Raw genomic sequence first — 22,459 nt, 5'->3', positions numbered from 1 at the left:
TAACGGATTAGCGCTATTAGCGGTTTAGCGGCTATTAAAGGCTTAAAGGCTTAGGGGATTAGCTGCTAAAAGGCTATTAAAGGCTATTAAAGGCTTAGCAGATTAGATAAAGGGGGGGGGGAAGCGAAAAAAAAATCTCTAGACTCGCAAGACATTTTCGTCTTGCGAAGCAAGCCCATAGGGAAATTCGTCCTGCGAAGCAACTCAAAAACGGAAAACCCTTTCGTCTAGCGGGTTTTCCGTCTTGCGAGGCATTCGTCTTGCGGGGCACCACTGTAATCAGATATATGTTGGCTTTTACTTCCACACACTGAGGTTCTGCTAATGGTGCATGTAGCATAAAAGAACAGCCCAGTTCCATAAGAATATGTATTGTTCCAGGTCTCTGTGCTTTGTGAGATGTGTGCACTTGCAGTGATTGCAGTGAGAGTCAGTGTGGTGCAGTGGTTAGACCGTTGGACTAGGACCTAGGAAACCAGGCTTCAAATCTCCACTCAGCCATGAAGCTCACTGGGTGCTCTTGGGCCAATCACTGCCTCTCAGCCTTACCTACCTCACAGGGATGTTGTAGGGATTAAATGAGGTGGTGGAGAACCACATACACCACCTTGACCTTATTGGAGGAAGAAAGGTGGACTATACATGCAATAAATAAATATTCACTTTTCCAGATTAAATGGTCCAAATTTGCAATGCCAGCCTGTGGGGTGGCAGATATAAAGTATTCATAAAAATAAAGAAACTGGCTTTGTACAACTGTGTTATTTTTCATGACATAATAGGATACTGTTTTCCTTTAAAAAATGTAGGCATGATCCATCCAAAGTGAAGCACTTTTTATTTTATTTTATTTATTTTATTTGTGAGATGTGTGCAGTAGTGACTTGGATCCACTTGCAATGATTGCAGTGAGAGTCAGTGTGGTGCAGTGGTTAAACTGTCGGACTACGACCTGGGAAACCAGGGTTCAAATCCTCACTCAGCCATTTTATTTTATTATTTATTAAATCCGTATATCACCCTTTATCTGAAGATCTCAGGGCAATCCACAGCATAAAAACGCAAGATAGAAACACGAAGTCCAGTATGAAAACAAGAACAAAAGCAAAACAAACCAATGACTCCTCCAAAACACATTTAAAAGGATACAGGATGTTAATTCGAGGTTTTTATTCTATGCATGTCTACTGAGGAACAAGTCCCACTGAGTTCAATAGGGCTTTCTTCCAGATATGTGCGTGTGGGATTGCAGACTTAAATTCCCACTTATTTCAATGGGAAAGAAAATAGAACCTGTGCTCAGACCTTTCACATTGGAGTCAATGAGACATAAATGCACTTGTGCCCCCTAAGTGGACTGGTGTTGCCAAAGACATTTATCTCCTTCTCAGCTTCTTGCATTATGCAGCCAGAATGTCCATATTCATTTCTTAATCACAGAAGGAGGAAAGGAGAAAGAACAGCTTGCCCAGCATGTGAGCTTATTATGGGAGTTCATCTAGGCTGGCCTCAGGCAGCGTAAGGCAGGGCCTGTTTCTCTACTGAAATGGTGTGGATGGGATCCAAGTACAAAGAAAATAAATCCACAGTTAAACCAACAAAAATGTGGGGGTGCAGGGGATGGAAGCCACCATCTTGTTGTATGTGTTAAAAACCACATCATGCAGATTGTTCAGTGTATAACAGGTAAGCTTCCTGTCTCTTTGATGCAACCCTGGGAAATAAAGAAAGGCTTTGCTTCCCAAAGCTGAGGTTGAAAATGACAGTGTAAAAAAGGGGGGATTTTGTAGATCGTAGCTCATGCTAGCTAAGTCACTTAGACAAGGCGCATGGCGTCCAGAAAGAAAAGTCCTGATAGCACTTTACTGAGCAAACTGAACAAAACCAGTGTATAATTTGTGGAGAAAGGGACAGAGGGGTTTTTGTCTTTCATAGATCAGGCCTTGTACAGAGAATTGAGGCATTCGGCCAAACTTGCAGAGGAAAAACTCTATCAGAACTACACAGCCAATCAGAGCACATTCTACCTCACTGAAAGAGATTCGCCACGCTGCCTGGTTGCTAAGCAACACTGTGACAGTGCAGTATGTGACTGGGTTGTGGGTGTGGTTCCCCACCCCTGATTTAAATGATCAGGATTATTTGTTTTTTGTTTTTTTAAAAAATGAGCATAGGTTGTCCTATTTGTGGTGTTGAAAATTTATTTTCATTCCAGTCATAGTGACTGGCACCCCTAGTGTTGCTCTTTTGTTTTGTTTTTTTAATATATAGTGCTGAATGAAAATGACTTCTCCCACCCCTCCTTTCACTATCCCATTTGCAGGTTAAAAATGGAGGGGGGGTGTTAGACAATGGAGCAGGGTTAGACAATATTTCATGGTGATTAATTCTATAAAGGGGTTGCAGGAATGGGCTTGCCATTGGTGGGATCCTAACCCACTCCTTTTAAACAACTACATTTTATCACAGAATGTGGTGGCAGCAATGTCTGTGAATGTAATTTTCATTATGTCTCTAATGAAAATGCCCCCTTTCTGAATCCCATTAATCCTCTGACAAATTCCCCATGGAAAATTGCCCCCAGCTTTGGTAGCCCTTTTCACCCCCACCCAACTCAAACTGAAAATTCTCTCCAAAAAACTTTCAGTTCAACACAAGGGTTCCTGTTCTTTTATTTTTAAAAAAATGCCTTCCCTTGCAGTATTTAGATTAGTTCTTAGGTCTGAGGCAATTATAGCTGTTTGTCCTGTAGTACCTTCCTGCGGTGTTCATTTCAGTTTGCCAACCAACCAGGCAGGCAGGAAACCGAGCCTAGCTGGGTTTCAGACCTCTAGGCCGGTTGCCAGAAGTTTTTGACTAAAAGGCAGGATTTTGTGCTCTTGCCAGAACAATTTTCAGTAAAGCTGGGAAGTTTTTCCCCACTTAGTTTACATATTTGAACAATGCAACAACAGTCGCAGTGGGTCATTGTTCTCATGTGGTCTACGTATAGGCATCTGATTGGTCACTGTAGAAACACAATTGGATTTTACGGGCCTTTGGTCTAATCCAGGAGGGTCTTCCTTATGTTCTTATGCCTACCTACTAAGGCTGCTCCTCCTCTCCATTTTGTGCCCCAGAGCTAGATTTGAGCTAGAAGTCCTCAGATGAGAATCTGTTGCTTGGAATGGTGGTGGTGGATAGGAACGTAGGTGGGCAAAATGGCTCCCCTTTTGCTCACTGCTTTTTAAAAAAAACATGGCTAGTTTTGTAGAAGCGGTTTAGTCATGCTGGCCACATGACCCGGAAAACTGTCTGTGGACAAATGCTGGCTCCCTTGGCCTGAAGTGAGATGAGCACTGCACCCAATAATCACCTTTGACTGGACTTAACCGTCCAGGGGTCATTTACTTTTTACCTTTACCTTAATACAGGGGTGGGGAACCTGTGACCCATCACATGTTGTTGGATTCCAACTCCCATAATCCCTGACCATTGACCATCCTGACAGGGGCTAATGAGAATTGGAGTGAGTCCAAGAGCATCAGGAGATCCATAGGTCCATAATACTTTGGATTTGACTTGCGCAATAGGCTCAAAAGGAGTTGGCTAACACCCCCCCCCCTTAGAAATCTTATTGCAAAACTGCAACCAAATGTTAGGCTAGAACTACAGGTCCTCTGGAAATTGTGAGGTTGGAACGCACCAGCTGAAAGGAAAATAGCTGATCTATGCTATCTTCGTTTGTTTATGACTGCAGAATGCTTTCGTTTCACTGTACTAATATAATGCAGAGGAATATGGAAAAGCAGTCTCTCTTTCCTTGTGGCCTGGAGCCAAACTTAACGATTCATCTTATCCTTCCAGGAATTTCCCCATTAGAGTTTTAAAGCTGGTCCTCATACATAATGCAAGTGGTTTTGAACCTGGGGCTTATTTTAACATCAATAGCAATGCTCGATTTTTCTGCCATGGAACAACTCAAGATGCACAGGTCTAATGATATGGTGAACTTCTCCTAAGCTGGGCTCATAAGCAAACTTTGAAAGCCCAGGAAAACTGTCTCAAAGGCTGAACGGTGCAGGGATTCTTGGCACTGCCCATCCTCCACGCAACAATTTGAACCATCCTCTTCCACCACTGAAGCCCAACCCTGCCACTGCCCAAACACATGGCATCCCTTCCTCTTGGGGCTGCTATGAGAGCAGAATGGTTGTTATAAGAGTAGATGTAGAAGAGATGAAAAGTAAGCCTTTCTCCTTGTCTTAGGCAAATTTCATCAATTTACCTCCAAATATTTCTAAGTCTCCATAATGCATTAAGGATCACAGCTCAGTGGAAGCACATCTGGTTTGCATGCACCAGGTCCCAACTTCAATCCCAGGCAACTTTAGATAGGGCTAGGGGAGACGCCTGTCTGAAATCCTAGCCAGCCACTGACAGTTAGTGTCGAGAATGATTGTGCTAGATCAGGGGTCAGCAAACTTTTTCAGCAGGGGGCTGGTCCACTGTCCCTCAGACCTTGTGGGGGGCCAGACTATTGGGGGGGGGGAATGAATGAATTCCTATGCCCCACAAATAACCCAGAGATGCATTTTAAATAAAAGCACACATTCTACTCATGTAAAAACACACTGATTCCTGGACCATCCGCCGGCTGGATTGAGAAGGGGATTGGACCGGATCCGGCCCCGGGCCTTAGTTTGCCAACCCATGTGCTAGATAAACTAGAGGTAGCTAATGTGATGCCCTTCAGTTGTCACTGGACGACAACTCCCATCAGGCCCTGCTGGTATAATGGTCAGGGATTATGGGAGTCTAACAACAACTGAGATAGACCGATGTTCTGACTCAGTACAGGACACCTTCCTCTCTTCCCTTAGTCACTCATTTATTTATTTATTTAAAAAAGTGGTGGTTAGGATAGCTGCAGTTCTTCCAAGGTCTCCTGCAATTTGCTCATAAGGACATAAGATGAGCCTGCTGGATCAGGCCAATGGCCCATCTGGTCCAGCATTAAGTTCTCCATGGCCACCCAGATGGTTATGGGATGGTCAAAAGCAGGTTCTCAGCACAAGAGCACTCTCTCTTTCCTGCAGTTTCCAGCAACTGGAATTTGGAAACACAACTGCCTCCAACTATAGCTCAATCTAGGTGTGGTCATGTGTCCTACATTGTAGAGGACAGTTCTCTTCTTAAAGGATGTCAGAGAACATACCTATCTGACCCAAGTCCAGTTTAAAGATAAAGAACCATAATTAGGAGGGAGAGTAAGAGAAGCCTTGTCCATCAATCCTTAGCTCATCCACGCTTGCTCTGAAGAACGGACATAGGTCACCTGATCATAGTCTTCCCCATCAAGGTGAGATATATTGTATTACTATTTAAATTACAACAATTATGCTGTGATTCTCCCCCAGTTTGACTTCATCCCCCGGAGGCACACTCCATTGTCTCTCTTGACAGATGGATGCCAGCACTTATTTCCAAATTTACGCAGAAAGTAGCCTTTGGAAATCTTTGTCCTATTTTCTCCTATTTTGTTGGTACTGCATTTCCTTTTGAGGGAGACGCATGTGTAAACGGGTTACCTTGGTTCCTGTAAACCACCACACTCCATCATGCTATTAGTGTGTGAATACTGACTTAGAGGTTTTTTTTTATAAAAAAAAACTAGGCTAGTTAAAACAAAAAGAAAAAAGGGAAAAAAAGAAAAACAGAAACAAATTTGATATGCAAATTCCCTCTGGATAGATGTTTGTTTTGTCTAGTATGAACAAATTGTTTTAATTTAGCCAATTTGGCAGTACTCCACAATTCATTAGCCATTCCTTAAGTGATGGGATTTGTAGCAGAGCCTTATTTTATATCTGCTGAGATCTGTACAGTCAACAACATATTGCCAGTGAATCGATAGGAAGGTATTTTGACATGATCTTTAGCATAAAGCTGAAGAATAACATTGGTAACAACTGACTTTCTCCCCTTGTGCCTAATCATTTGAATCACCTTCAACTAGACCTCTGCAACCTTTATGCAATTCCCCCAGATAAGGGGAGAAAACCTCTTCCATCATTCCTGTACCAGCAGCTTTTTGACTACACAGTTTCTGAAGTGTTTATGGGCTGATAGGCCAAGATTTTATGATGCTCTTCAGCATCTCTACTTAAACATTCACAAAATAGTAACAGACTTGAATTTGGACCACAGTGCAGGGAGACATCCTCTGCACCAAAAGTAATAGCCTAAGCCATACTATTCTAGAGGGTCCCTAGACCTGAAGGAATGGGTTTCCCAAACCCAAAACTGACTGTGCAGGCAGTTTTAAACTGCACCAAAATCCCTATTTTTCCTTAGCTAAAATGCATAAACTTGAGCCGTTGAGCCAATGCCTAACAAGAACACAGCTCTCTCTTTTATCAGTTTGTGACGGCAAGGCTGGCCTTGACTCTACCAGTAGAATAGACACAGACGTGTCTGTGCCTTATCTTATATCCTCACCACAAAAGACGCACAGACCCAGTCTGGGAACAGTGCCAGAGCGTGTTCTTGGAGATGGTGACCTCTGGCTCCAAGATAGGAGTAGGAACAGGAATATTCTTTTGTGGTCAGGAGTGCAGGAAGGAAATCCCTTTTATGGTTTAGAGTGCCGGAGCAGGAACATATGTGATGTCAACTTGCGTACATAGGCTGACGTGGTTGGAGTCCTGGGGAAGGAGGAAGAGGGTGCCTGGAGGATATATATACTGCATGAAATGTCTCATTCTTTGGACTTGCTGTGGACACACCACACAGGTGCCTTTCTGCTGTTCTGGAGAGCAGAAATAAAGAACTCTTTCTCTGAACCAACCCTCGGCGTCATTTGACTTCCTTCCTCTTGTCCGGGCGCAACGCAGACCAAATCGGTGAACTCCAATAAGGCTACAGACCCTTGAGTGGATTGAGGGAGCATAGTGGTCTGCAGAGGGAAAGCACAATTACACAATTGCAATTTTATACATACTTCTCTGGATCCAGCCCTATATAGTCTACCTCATCTGGCAGCTTTGGATTGGCAGTTTCAACCAGAAAAATGGTGGGATGATAGGATTAGACTATCTGACTCAAAACCCCCAAAACACATCTTTCTTTCTTTTCTTTTTTTAAAAAAGAAGCCCACCGGATATTTAATTGCCTCCTGTAGCTACACCTTAAATATGCAAAGTCTGAATTTCGAGTCATATCAATTTTGTATCTCAAATACAAAATTAATTTGCACTGAGATAACATAAAGGTGAATCATGTTTTGTTCAGTGCTAAAAGAGTGATCCCCAAATGGGTTTCTTAAATGGCTACACTCAGTTGCAAGTGGACTGGGGAGTTAATCTCTGAGTTACCCTAGCAACTGCCCCCAAAGAACACAAAAATTAATCAAAACTGCTTTTGCAGTTATCCACTTGAATTTTCTGTTATCCACTAGAATTTGTAGCATGGAGGCATTGACCAGACCCAAACCTGCTTAGCTTAAGTGTGAGGTGGTGGCCTCATGTGCCTCTTTACAAATGACTGCATATTGTAAGCTTGTAATTACCATTGCATGGGTTAAACCACAGAGCCTAGGACTTGCCAATCAGAAGGTCAGCGGTTTGAATCCCTGTGATGGGGTGAGCTTCCGTTGCTCGGTCCCAGCTCCTGCCCACCTAGCAGTTCGAAAGCACGTCAAAGTGCAAGTAGATAAATAGATACCGCTCCGGCAGGAAGGTAAATGGCGTTTCCGTGCGCTGCTCTGGTTCGCCAGAAGTGGCTTAGTCATGCTGGCCACATGACCCGGAAGCTGTACGCCAGTTCCCTCGGCCAATAAAGCGAGATGAGCGCCGCAACCCCAGAGTCGGCCACGACTGGACCTAATGGTCAGGGGTCCCTTTACCTTTAATTACCATTGCTGTTCATCTTGGGTTTTCTTTTTTCTTTTTGGCCAGTTCTGACATACTTGCAAGTGCTCATAAATATGCTGTATTATGCATTTGTTTAATGTCATTCATAAGACAGTTGTTCCACCAGTCGTTCCACAATGTTCCACGTCTTGTCCTTGATTTTTCCCCAAAGGTTGTTGAGTCATTGCAATGTGGTGTCCATGTACAGATACTTACATCATTGAGATGTGGGAGCTAGTTTCTCATGGCTGCTTCATGCAAGAGAATGAGAGAGGGTGGAGCTTGAGAGTTTGTTGGGAAACCACAAAGTGTATTTTCCCCTATCTGTTAGTCTCAACTGTGCCCTCTGCTGTGCAAGGCATTCAAGGTTGCTTATACCCAACGAAGGATGGACAGGTTGATATGAGAGTAGGTGCTTGTATTTGTGTCCCAAGCCACTATCTTAAGCGGTATGGTTTGAAGAGAGTTCACACACACATATGCATACATTGATTGGACCAGAGTTCCCCCGTTGTGTAGGGATGTGTGTACCTTGGTATGTTCATAGGGCACCATCCAACATGATCTTCTGGGCACATTGGCTGTGGGGATGGGGCTAGCTCACACCACCCCAGGACCATTCTTCCACAATATTTCCATGCACAAAGGGGTCATCTGAACCTTTTCCTCCAGCATCATGTATCCTCCAACCATTCCAAGGCAAAGACAAACATTCGTATTGCTCTCCCTGCCCTTTTGAGGGAAACTTGTAATGGTAAACTTGAGAATCTCTTATTGAGGCTGCCATCCTAAAGACTCTTAGGAGGCAATAAGTCCCACTGAATACAGTGGGGCTTATCTCTGAATAAGCATGCACAGGATCACCACCGTTATGGGTAGCAAAGTCCTCTATGGGCAGCTACATTTCTTTCACAAGTTTTCCTGAAGATATCTCTTTTTCTTTTTAGCTCACACTGATTCAGGTATGGTTAATGTTCAGCAAGGGAAGACAATTTGCTATGTGCAGGCATCAAGATTCCAGCTAAAATGCACTTTTGAAACCTGTTACTGGTAGCTTAATGCAAATCAGCCCATTGACAGTCCTTCATAATAGACCTTGAAATGGTGTCCTGGTGGTTAGCAAAAGAGCCATTTAAGTGCAATGATTGCCATACTCATTAGAGCATGGACCAGTGTAGGGCCTGCATGACGTGGAGAAAAATTCATAATATGCTTTGTTCTTCTACTTCTTACCCAGCTGCCTAGTTTAGTTTGAGAAAATGACGGGTCCAATGAGCCTTTTGGACCTGCTTGAGCCCCATACTGGGCATTGGAATGTTTTTTTCTACATGTACCTTTGTTTAATTAATCATGCAAGACTGCACTGATGAGACAGGTACACTTACTGGCAAGCAACGACTTTTTATTAACTGTTGTTATTGCATAAGGAAGCATAACAGTTTACACAGCTCTGGCCAAAGGCAGGGCTATACCCTTAGGAGGCTGAAATCCAAAGGCCATTTCACACAACAGCAATTTCCTGACATGGAGCAACTCCCACAAGCATGATGTATCAATGGCTCCCCTACACAATTTGTTATCTGCCAATACCATGCCCTTTATGCATTGACAACATGTTTAGACTGCTCTCCCTGAAAGTCTCAAAGCAGTGTGCAATAAAAAGATGTTCACAACATCATACAGAGGTGTGTCTGGCTTCTTCACAATACAGCTTTTGGTAAATGCTGAAGAGGCATCTCTTTGCCCTGACATTTGACACCCGAGACATGTGTTTTCAGGGCCCACCCTATTCCTGTGCCTCTAATCTGTTTTAACTGCTTTTAATTTTGAATTTTAAATTGCTGTAACTCACATTGGAACCTGCTGGTGACAACAGCAAATTGTTGTTGACATCCTTCTGTCTCAAAAGACAATGAAGTGCACCTCTGGGGTTGAAGTCAATCTACTGGAGAATCACAGTGCCTGCTGTGGCTGCAGAGACTGGTAACTCATAACTGCTTCTTCCCACATCGTTTTTGCTGTGTTTGCAGCACTGAAGTGACCTGTCCTGGGCAGTGTGCATGGAGGTAAAAAGGTAAAGGAGACACAGCTGGCACTGTGGTCTAAACCACCAAGCCACTTGGGCTTGATGATCAGAACGTTGGTGGTTCGAACCTGTGCAATGGTGGTGAGCTGTTGTTCTGTCCCAGCTTCTGCCAGCCTAGCAGTTTGAAAGCACACCAGTGCAAGTAGAAAAATAGATAAACAGCATTTCCATGCACTCTGGCACTCGTCACAATGTCCCGTTGCACCAGAAGCAGTTTAGTCATGACCCGGAAAGTTGTCTATGGACAAACATCGGCTCCCTCGGCCTGAAAACGAGATGAGCACTGCACCCCATAGTCACCTTTGACTGGACTTAACTGTTCAGGGGTCCTTTACCTTTTACTTTCATGGAGGTCCTGGGATTTGTGTATAGCCAGTGTGGTGTAGTGGTTAAGAGCGGTGGACTCGTAATCTGGTGAACCAAGTTCGCGTCTCTGCTCCTCCCCATGCAGCTACTGGGTGACCTTGGGCTAGTCACACTTCTCTGAAGTCTCTCAGCCCCACCCACCTCACAGAGTGTTTGTTGTGGGGGAGGAAGGGAAAGGAGAATGTTAGCCGCTTTGAGACTCCTTTGGGTAGTGATAAAGCGGGATATCAAATCCAAACTCTTCCTTAGCCTTTTTTCTCCCTGCGAGTGCTGGTTTTTTTCTCAGGGTTTACTCCTGAAGCCTTTCTCATTCTCCTGAAGCAGAATTTTACTATCAGGGTTTTCCTTCTCCTAGATAGGCTGCCTTCCCAGGTTGATGAGCCCCTTCTGCCACTCATTTCCCTCTACAGCATGTGCAGAAAACACCTTCCTGACCATTAGACCACCTATTGGTCTTGTCTGCTCAATCCACCACAGCCTGTCTTTGCATGCAGGGGAAGACCCATTGGCTACCTTCACCTGGTTTAGCCGGCCAGTCAAAGCTGTTTCCCAGGGTTTGGCCTCTGTCACATGCTGACAGCTTCTAGGTGCCAAAGGTGAGAGCTGGGTGCAGGGTGGTGGACCAAAGGTGGATAGTCCTCTTAAACAACAGCTATTGAGTTTCCATAAAGTCAGGTTCAGATGAATCTCTTCGAGGGGAAAATCTGAGCTGTGAGACAATGAATATGCAGGAGATGATATGTGGGGTAGGTGGGTTACAGGGAACATAATGAGTTTTGCCCTTGCTGAAGCTGCTCAGAAACTAGTTTCCATATCTTGTCCATCTTTCACATCATTCTTCCTTCTAAGCTTGGCTGATAACCTGCATGGACACTTGGGATCCCGATCCTGTTATATAACTGAGCACATAAACTACCGGGTTCAGAGGAGAGGGGAGCAAGGGGGACATGCAACAAAATGTTACCGTGTGGATTGTGCAGGGTTCGAGCCACGTAGGATACTCTATCTCATTCTCTGAGTTTTCTGTGCAACAGGGTTCATGAATGGCAGCAATCTAGGGAAGCATGGATCTATCAACTTCAGTTTGTTTTGCTCCCTTTTTGCATACATTTGCTTTTTCTTAGCGAAGAAAAGAAGGCTGCATGAAAATTGATACTCATTTTTGCATGCATTTCCCTTACTAGTCACATCTGTGTTCAATTTTGCTTAGTGGGTGCATTCTTGTAGGCACTTTCACCCTAATAGAATCCATTTATGTATGTCATTGTCACATAACATATTTTTTTGCCTGCACTTTTCCGTCATGTACACATTTTCATATGCATTCTTTGCAAAATTCGGAGAAGCAAAGATTTCAAAGGAGAGCTGCATTTTGGTTTGCTTATTGGTTCAGGAAGTGTGCATTTGGTAGTTTGGCATGAACATGTGATCAGATTAGTTTCTCCCCCCTCCCCCCAAGCATCCTGGCCTTGGTGGTGCCAATGGATGTGAGCACAGATTCCTATGCTACCTCTGTACTTTGGTGTCTGTGCTGTGAGTCACTTGACAGTCTGGGAAGTATATTTGCCAAAAAATACCATCGCATTTATTGACAAAAGGCTCCTTATTTGCTCCCCCACTTTTATACAAACCGTGACCTGTTCACCCATACTGTTTCTTATTAACCTTCCTGCACCTCTGCTTATTGTCAGTCCCGCAAGCCCTCATCAGTACATTGATTCACTGGGGTTGTGGTGGCCTCTCTGCTAATTACTATGAATGTAGTTTGGGGCTTTCCCAGATGTGCCCTGATTAGTTTGTGGGCACTGGGCATCCATCTGTGCTTTCCAAAGCTGCCAGTGAAAATTGCTTATTGGAGAGGAAGGAGTACATTCAGAGCCAAAAATAAGGGCGGGGGGAGCAACTTCCTGACACAGAAGAACTGGAAGTCTTAAAACTAACTCTGCTTTTAACAGCCAGGTAGCTTATGAAGTTGGCAATTCCATGCACAACACAACCAAATATTTGCTAGACACATAGCATACAGCAACATAGTTTCTTTTCTTATTCAGTTACAGGCATGGGGCTATGTATTCTTATTAATTACAGGCATTGGCACAATGGTGGCTATAGTGCCTATGCTCTGTCTCCACAGTGGAGGCTGCATGCTTTCAAATACCATTTGCTAGAAACATAGGAGAGGAGAGTCCTGTTGCACTCAGGTCCCACATGTGAGCTTCTCTTGGGCATCTGGCTAGTCAATGTGAAAACAGCATGCTGGACTAGATGGGCCAAAGGCTTGATTCAGGAGGGTTATTCTTATGCCTTGGTTTGAGTGATTGTTATCCTCCACACATCAGCACTGGTGACCACACACCTGAGGTAGTAGACAATTTTGTCTACCTGGATTCCACCATAGCCAGCAACTGTCAGGAGCTTGTCCTATTCTCGAGTAGGACCCTGGCAGAGACACATGCCGGACTGGCATGTTCCCTCCCTCCTGGTCGATTGTTCAGGAGCTTCAAAAGCTTTCTTCTGCCCGAACATCACAGCGACCGATGCCAACAGACATCGGCACACTTAGGGATCCACTGAGTCTTCGCAGCTTGCATAACAGACCTCAGCAACTCAGCATTTTGGCTAATCTATGTTTATTTACATATAAACACACACGGAGCACTGCAACATGGCTCCCTCTCTCTCTAGCATCAGACAGCAAAGAGAAAAAGAACAAAGGACAATAGTCCCACTTCACGGAACACAGTAACACAAACATCCTGTCTCCGTCACTTCCCACTCTGTGGAGTCAAAACATACACCGTCATGTGAAAGACAATAATCCTATGGCTGCAATCACGGAGCAGGAATTCTAACAGCAACGTCTCCATCAACACTGAAGTAGACATGCCTATTAGCAAGGATGCTACGGCAATGGCTTGCCTCTCCTAAAGGGTATGGGAGAATGTGATGCTAACGACCCGTACAAAGATGAAGGCCTATCAGGTTTGCATGTTGAGCATGCTGCTTTATGGAAGTGAGTTGTGGGCAACGTACAGCCATCAGGAGCAGAGGCAAAGCATGGGCGTTGCAAGGGAGGCCATTGCACAGTTTCTTCAAGGGTGCATTTTGCTCTTCACACCTCCCCTGCCAGCTCCGCTTTGTGAGTCCAATCCCACATCCCAGCTTCTCAAAGCAGTATGGGGCTGGTAGGGCATCAGGAGGACGCAACAGGCATGTGCCCTTCCAATCAGAGCAATCAAGCTGGTTGGAAGGGTGTGTGCCTCCCTGCTGTATCTCCTCATGTTGCCCTTCTTGCCTGCACTAGAAGCAGCAGCAGAAATAGAGATATACATTTCTTAGTTGAGCTGAGATTTTGTTGCTACAGCATAGCACCAAAAATAAATACAAGCGGTATAACTCCAAAGTGAGGTATTATATCTGAGTCTATCCATATTAGGAAGATGGATCATCCTTCATTATATGCTCATCTATTTGCTCATGTCATGATATTGACTCTTTCATCATATCTGCCTAGAAGAAGTGGCTTGGCAGACTCACGGTGGTATAATGCTAGTAACAACCCATCCACACTGGAATCATTCTTCAAAAAATATATAGGCCCTTAATAGTTGTGGGAGGCGTATTGTTGTTAAACAAATATCTCTTTCTCTTCACTTACCGTACTATGGTCACTGAAAAAGTATGGACACTTGTCTTGAGTCATGTCACCTGCTAGATGGACAGAAGCAGGGCTATTCTCTGGAAGCTTATTTATGATGGTCCTGGGACCCTCATATCTGATGGCTGGGTCTGCAAGTCACCCATCAGTTTAATTAACAATAACTCCCAGGCATTATGGCACATCAATATGGTGCCGCAGCACCCCACATTGGGACCTGCCATTTTAATTACCCACAATGTCCAATTTCATGCTGCATCAGGGGCATTGTGGGTAATTAAAATGGTGGGTAGCTGTTCGCTGCCAACAGCAGGCAAACCCCCCTATGGAGCACACCGGAGGTGATATTGCTGGAGCATCCCTCAAAACTGGAGCCAGTCCTAGGCACTGGCAGAGGAACGGGATTGCAGAGGGAGCAGACCGCCCCCAGCACCACTATTCCGGTAGGGTGCCATCGCGACGGCCGCCTCGGACACACGTTGCTGACCTCCTGTGCGAGCTGGGCGCCACCCCCCCAGGGGGTGCACCACGCCCCCAGAACGCGCACCATGCCCTCGCGGGCAGCATACCATGCCCCTGAGATGTGCACCACGCCCCTGGGTACATGCCATGCCCCCTGGGGTGCCAGCCACGCCCCCTGGGTGCACATCACGCCCCCGGGGGTGCCAGCCATGCCCCCGCCTTCTCTCTGCCCCCGGTAGCAGAGCATGCAGCTTCGCCACTGGTCTTAGGCATGTGCACTGAAATCTAAATTTGGTTGGTTTGAAAGGGAAGAGAACCACAAAGAGACATTGTGGAAGGACATGTCCTCAAGCCAGTCATTCACCCATAGCCCATCCTTCATCACAGGGATGCTCTGTGAGAATAAAACGGGGAAGGGGAGAACTCAAGGTGCAAGCCACCTTGAGGTACTTGGAGGAAAGGGCGGATCTAAAAATAAAAATCTTATGTACACTTTACCATATTTAAAGGTAAAAGGTAAAGGACCCCTGACAGTTAAGTCCAGTCGCGAACGACTTTGGGGTTGCGACACTCATCTTGCTTTACTGGCCAAGGAAGCCGACATTTGTCCACAGACAGTTTTTCCGGGTCATGTGGCCAGCATGACTAAGCTGCTTCTGGCGAAACCAGAGCAGTGCACAGAAACACCGTTTACCTTCCTGCTAGAGTGGTACCTATTTATCTACTTGCACTTTGACGTGCTTTTGAACTGCTGGGTTGGCAGGAGCAGGGACCGAGCAACGGGAGCTCACCCCATCGTGGGGATTCGAACTGCCGACCTTCTGATCGGCAAGCCCTAGGCTCTGTGGTTTAGGCCACAGCACCACCTGCGTCCCATTTTATGGTAGGTTCACATTAAAATCTGGGCCTAAGAGAAAATTTCCTCAATCCCTACCCAGAACTGCCTGCTTCTCCCCATCACATGACATAGCACAAAAAAATATGTTTCCCTAGATCTTCTGCTCTTCAACATGTGTAGACACTTAGGCTATGCTCAGAGGCTTATTCACACACTACACTGAACACAGGTACTAGCTGTCACTGCACAAGAACTCAAACTGTATCCTTGTTGAACATTAAATCTGAATAACGGTATGAGTGTGCAGCTTAATTGTCTTTATGCACAGGTAAACACCTTTTTCACTCGTGAACACCTTCTTGTTCTCTGATTGCAATAACAAGTTGCATTACCTAAACAATATCTGCACATGATTATGCAGCATAACTGGAAGGGCAAGACAGGTTTTCATTTGTCATTTTTTAATTCCCCAGCTGAGATATATCATAGGCTCTTGACTTCCACATTAGATATTGCACTGCAGTGTGATTGTGTGCATTCTCATTTTCCTCTCTAGTGGAGTTCTTTGTTTGCTTGTTTGCCCAACAGGTAACAACTTGGCTAGTCACAATACAAAATCAATTTTGGAAAAAATCCAGGCTAAAAAGAAAAAAATCTCTGGGGTCCCCTAAGCACTAGCGTTCTATCGATAAATTACAAAGTTTGCTGACCACCTGCAAGAAATAAGCCATTTATAGCCATCGGGACTGCGGCACACTAGATAGCATCATGATGTAACGTGCTTCAGAGCCTGTGTGGATCAATAATTGGCTTCATTTGTCTTTGTAGCAATGGCATTATTTCTTCAACTGACTCCATTGCAGCTCAGACATGTGCATTCCCTGAGGGGTCCCAGGACATGAATAACAATGCAATCCTAACCGTGTCTGTTCAGAAGTAAGTCCTACTGAATTCAGTAGAGCTTACTCCAAAGTAAGTGGGCTTAGGTATGTAAACTCCTCATGGGCCAAGTTGCTTTTTCATCAGAGCATTTCCTCTACTGTGAATGATTGCTGTTAGCTTCTAGTTAGTGCTTCAGCAGAAAAGAGTTTAGAGCACTTGACTTAAGCACTATGTCTATTTAGAGAAAAAAGGTAAAGATAAAGGACCCCTGACAGTTAAGTCCAGTTGCGAACGACCCTGGGGTTGCGGCGCTCATCTCGCTTTACTGGCCGAGGGAGCTGATGTTTGTCCGCAGACAGTTTTTCTAGGTCCTGTGGCCAGCATAACTAAGCCGCTTCTGGCAAAACCAGAGCAGCACACGGAAATGCCATTTACCTTCCTGCCGGAGCAGTACTTATTTATCTACTTGCACTTTGACGTGCTTTCAAACTGCTAGGTTGGCAGGAGCAGGGACCGAGCAAAGGGAGCTCACCCCGTCGCGGGGATTCGAACCGCCGACCTTTCGATCGGCAAGCCCTAGGCTCAGGTGTTTACACCACAGCGCTACCCGCGTCCCAACGTCTATTTAGAGAAGGAGGGGGCAATAAGACTTTCAACACTACCCCATCACATGCTGCATTAACCCTATCACCAATGCATGTGCCACCATACCTCTGCAGGCGCATGATTGGCCTCAGTGAGAAGAGACATTAGAAGCATACACCAAAGGGCTTCTTGGGGTTTTCCACTCCATAGAGAAGCCTCTATGTATTTAAGGCCCCTTCATGTTGATACTGAATGCATGGCCCCCGCTGCATGGCCTTCCATCGTCCCTGCTGTGGGAGACTGTGACTTTCTGGCCTGGTGGGCCCCTAGCCAACCATCCAGCGAGCCATGCCAAATAACAACAAGAAGGAGAAAGTGAGCCATGCCGGGCTTGAAGAGAAGGCGGAGGCTGGAGGAGACCCTAGGCAAGAACAGGCCCTGAGGCAGGGGTGGCAGGGAGGTGTAGCTGGTACAGGCAGGCATACAAATAAAATGATGTATGTATGGTCTCCAGGGTGACTCAGGGCTGATCACCCAGATGTTGCCCAGATTGGGGCCATGGGGTAGATTGGGGGATGGGGGCTGTGCACAACCCTAATAAATAGGTAATCTGGAGGGGCAATTAGAGCTAATGTTCTTGGGGAGACAACATTTTCTGGGCTGTCATCCTTAAACAGATGTCTGCTTCCAAACATAAGAAATCACTTATGTAAGCATCTCCACCCTCATCGTTCAGCCCGGACACTGAGCTCCAGCTCCAAGGGTCTTCTGGTGGTTCCCTCACTGTGAGATGTGAGGTTACAGGGAACTAGGCAGACGGCCTTCTCGGTGGTGGTGCCCACCCTGTGGAAGGCCCTCTCATAAAAGAAATAAACAACTATCTGACTTTTAGAAGACATATGAAGGCAATCCTGTTTAGGGAAGTTTTTAATGTTTGATGTTTTATTCTGTTTTTAGTCTGTTGGGAGCCACCCAGAATGGGTGGGGTATAAATTATTTATTTATTTATTTATTTATTTATTTATTTATTTAAATGAACAAAATCCAAGAATGCGACAACACCAATCGAGAGGGGTCCCTCTTTAATGGCCCCACTTTCCTATTGAGTTGTATGGCACAAAAACCATTAGCTGCAATCTGGATCCAAGTGAAGGACTGGGGTCAAAATATGCTACCTGTTTCAGATGCTGGAGTCACTGCATGGAAGGGCTGAGTTTATCCCATGTCCAACCATTATAGGAGGAGTGCAGTGTGTCCTGGTGTACAGGCATTCCACAATTGCGTTCCACAATGTGTCACTGCAAGAAATAGAGTCACCACACACACACACACACACACACTTAACCTTCTCTCTCATCAGAATGATAGTCATTTTAGTAGTTAGACACTGAAACCTTGTCTAGCTGTCTAACGCATAACAACCCCAACGCAAGGGAAGAATGGATTTTTCTACAGCACACACACCAGGTTTTCACATAATGGGCTCAGTAGCTTTGAACAATGTCGTCTCTTAATGGTTGATCTATTGTTGCAGAGCCTAAGGACAATTTTCCTAATTAAGCAATAAATCACCCTTGCAGAAAAAAATGTGGTACCTCATTATTAGAGCTGTACCAAATTTTCTTAGTTTAATTTGCAAGACTCTTGGTGAATAAGCCTGTGAAGGGAATAAAACTGATCTTTCCATTCATTTTGGCAGCCTGCCTTCCCCCTCCCACCCCCGCCAGAGAAGTTTTTGGCATAGATCCTTTGTAGTACCTGGCATTGCATTTCTCAATATTGTCCACAGTTCAGTTTTGTTTGGGGCTGTTCTAAACATTTTTGCATTTTAAATTCAGATACCAGGGATGGTTGGAAATTAGAGGCAGGGCTGGCCCTACCATTAACCTGGCTGAAGCAGTGGCCTCAGGCAGCAGGCTGGGAACAGCTGGGAGAGGCAGCAGGTCAGAGAGAAGGGCGTTCCTCTGGCTGTGGGTGCAGCAATTTCAGGATCTTGTGGCTGCCTGCCTGGGCAGGACTCTGGACAGGGCTCCGCAAGCTGCTTCCCATCACCTCAGACCATGGCTTCCTTGCAGAGGCCACCATGGGGCAGTGGTGGTTGAGGAGGCAGTGGCAGAATTTACCCTAATATATGCATTTTTGTATGTGATTTTGCCTGATATACACAAAGCAATTCACCCCAATATTTTGTATGTTCTTTTCATTAATCTATGCATTAACATGCAAAGCAATTTCCTTTGGTATATATATGCTTTTGTGCACAATTATTTGGCTGGAAGACCGCATTGCAAAATTCAGAGAGCTGTGAATTTTGAAGGATGGCTGTGTTTCAATTTGCATATTGTTTTAGATTTTGTGCATTAGGCAGGCTCAGCTTTAAATGCAAGCTGAATCAAATTTCTCCCTGATCCCCAGTCTCAGCTGCAATGTATGGCTGCTCCCAAATATGTTTACAGCTGCCATTTCTTGCCAGGATTTGTGGGAATTGTACTTTCCTATAGGGATGCTGAAGAAGTTCAATGAAGAGGGGGAAACTATGACCTGACAGCCTGTGTTCCTGCTCAGTCTGCTGACCAGGTGCTGCTACCTGCTGATGGGCAGCTTCAAGACCCTCTCCCTTTCTCCCTTCTTAGGGTTCTTGATATAAAGATAGGGTTCTTTAAACTGGACTAAGACCAGAAAGACCTTCAAGATAGGGTCCCTATGAAAAGAAGAGTGTTTGCTATGAAGTCAGGCACATGTCCACCCTAATTCAAGTCTGGGTCTGGCTTGAAATGGGAATCAGGCCCACTCCAGCCCCTGCAGTTAGCCTTTATCCTTGGGCTAAAGCGGAAAGGGAGAAAGCAAGGGGGCAAAAACATTAGAGGAGGTTATACAGTGCTACCTCGGGTTACATACGCTTCAGGTTACAGACCCTTCTAGCCCAGAAATATTACCTCAGGTTAAGAACTTTGCTTCAGGATGAGAACAGAAATCGTGCTCCAGCGGCACGGCGGCAGCAGGAGGCCCCATTAGCTAAAGTGGCGATTCAGGTTAAGAACAGTTTCAAGTTAAGAACGGACCTCCAGAACAAATTAAGTACTTAACCTGAGGTACCACTGTACAGAAAACCATCTTGGGTTTTGCATGCAATCCTCTGACATGCTCAAAAATACCTTCAAGGGTTCTTATTTGTGGATTCAGTATGATAAAGAACAAAACACACCAACAAACAAAACAGTGTGGGGTGGTTCATGGATCACTAGGTCTGTATGCTTCCGCTTTCAATGAACTGGGCCAGGAGACACAGAAAATGTGGTGTTTCTGGCAGGAAATTACAATTGAGGATGAAGTGTAGGAACATAGGAAGCTGCCTTCTACTGAATCAGACCTTTTGCCCATCTGGCTTAGTATTGTCTCCAAAAGTTCCATTTGTTTAATATATGAACGACTTTTGAAAAATAGAGGCAAAAAGGGTGCTGAAAATTCTCATTACTTTGCCCACCAAACACCCTGTGTATTGCTAGCCTTTTAATTCCTCATTGAGTGCAGAGAATGAAAGCAATCTACATAATGTGTATTCTGAGGCTGCAGCTTTATTGATTAGATTGAGTTTATACTGCATTTTCTACAGGTTAGCATTTTGAAAATTTGCTGACTATAGCTTTTTGTGGCTCCCCCCCCCCCCATTATTATTACCTCTGTAATTGACAACAGACTGCGTCGCTGAGGAGTTTCTATGACATCTTTTCCATGGGCTCATCTCTGGGAGCTTTTAAACGGTGTTTCACAAGATGTGCTTTTCACCTCTTTATCACAATCTCCTTTTTTGTCTGATTATTAGACCTCAAAATGTGGAGTGTTCTATTAAAGTAGCATTTCAGGAATGGTCAGGAGGGGTATATTAGTTACTGAATTATACTCAGTGAGAGACAGACAAGCAAACAGAGACACAGAGAATTGTATAATGTAAATTATCATCAGCTGCATGGTACTTTTAAATTTATTATTCCTAACCTTTTTATCTCACTCTTCCTCTGAGGAACTCAGGATGGTATACATAGCTGGGGTTACCCCATTTTATATTTGAGGTAGGTTAGGCTGAGAAAGGGTGACTGGATAATTGCCATTCTCTAAGGCTCAAACCCTGAGTGCTCACTGGAAGGACAGATCGTGAAGCTGAGGCTCCAGTACTTTGGCCACTTTATGAGAAGAGAAGACTCCCTGGAAAAGACCCTGATGTTGGGAAAGATGGAGGGCACAAGGAGAAGGGGATGACAGAGGATGAGATGGTTGGATAGTATTCTCGAAGCTACCAGCATGAGTTTGACTAAACTGCGGGAGGCAGTGAAAGACAGAAGTGTCTGGCGTGCTCTGGTCCATGGGGTCCCGAAGAGTCGGACACAACTAAACGACTAAACAGCAACACCTTTACTTGCAGGTTTGTTTCAAGATTTGGATCTGGAACACAATATCCCATTGTTTCCCAAAAGATGGGTCACAGACAGAACTTCCTAGCAAACTCAGTCGTCAGGAACTAGGAGTGGTGGCTAGGATACAAGGGCATCTGCTAGCATTTACTATCCTACCAACTCCCTGGAAAAGACCCTGATGTTGGGAAAGATGGAGGGCACAAGGAGAAGGGGACAACAGAGGACGAGATGGTTGGACAGTGTTCTCAAAGCTACCAGCATGAGTCTGACCAAACTGCAGGAGGCAGTGGAAGACAGGAGTGCCTGGCATGCTCTGATCCATGGGGTCATGAAAAGTCGGACACGACTAAACGACTAAACAACAACAAGGCTCAAACCTAGGCTTCCCTAGTCAAAAGTCTAACACTAAACTACACTGGCTCTATTTGCCAGGCACATTTGTTCAATAAGCTTTGCACCAATTTGCCTAGCCATGATAATTGCAAGGCAATAATTTGTTGACAGAATGCAAAGCTGAAAGGGCTCCGATAATACAGGGTTGAGAGAAGCACATTGTTCCGTGCCATTTCTAGCAGCTGGACATTTAACAGTGCTTTGGTGCTGGTCCACTTTCTGCATCAACTCCACAGGCTGCCTAGCTAATTGGTAATCCGCTTCCTGCTTTTTAAGTTGTGGTCAATGTACTTTTCCCCACCTTTGCAGTTTAATTAGTTGGTTTTAAGGCTGGTTTTTTTTCTGTTTCTTGCAAATAATGCAAGCTGTTTTTATACTGAATGCGCTTTACCGCCTCTTACGTCAGTGAAAGATACAAGTTTTGGGCAGAACAGTCCAAAGCACCCGAGCCAAGAGTTTCAGGACAGAATGGAATGGCAGATCCACCACATTATTATTATTATCCAGGTAGGTAGCCGTGTTGGTCTGACACAATTGAAAAAAAATTAAAATTTGTCCAGTAGCACCTTAGAGACCAACTAAGTTTGTTCTGGGTACAGTGGTACCTCGGGTTACATACGCTTCAGGTTACAGACTCCGCTAACCCAGAAATAGTGCTTCAGGTTAATAACTTTGCTTCAGGATAAGAACAGAAATCGGGCTCCGGCGGTGCAGCAGCAGCAGGAGGCCCCATTAGCTAAAGTGGTGCTTCAGGTTAAGAACAGTTTCAGGTTAAGTACGGACCTCCAGAACAAATTAAGTACTTAACCCGAGGTACCACTGTATAAGTTTTTCCTGGGTATATGCCTGAAGGAGTACTTTCAAAACACACAACAACAAGACAAA

The 22,459-nt window shown here is 44.9% G+C and overlaps 1 protein-coding gene across 1 annotated transcript in view; it reads left to right on the top strand.

Annotated features, from left to right (window-relative positions):
• The window catches only part of BANK1 (B cell scaffold protein with ankyrin repeats 1), a 174,811-nt gene that overhangs the window by 77,520 nt on the left and 74,832 nt on the right, over nucleotides 1-22,459 (top strand). The gene's annotated exons all lie outside the window — the stretch shown is intronic.

The sequence above is a fragment of the Podarcis pityusensis genome, assembly GCF_964106645.2.
Source record: "Podarcis pityusensis genome assembly, chromosome: 9".
NCBI classification, from domain to species: Eukaryota; Metazoa; Chordata; class Lepidosauria; order Squamata; family Lacertidae; genus Podarcis; species Podarcis pityusensis.
Note: the sequence above shows the minus strand (reverse complement) of the source record. Positions and strands in the feature narration are given on the sequence as shown.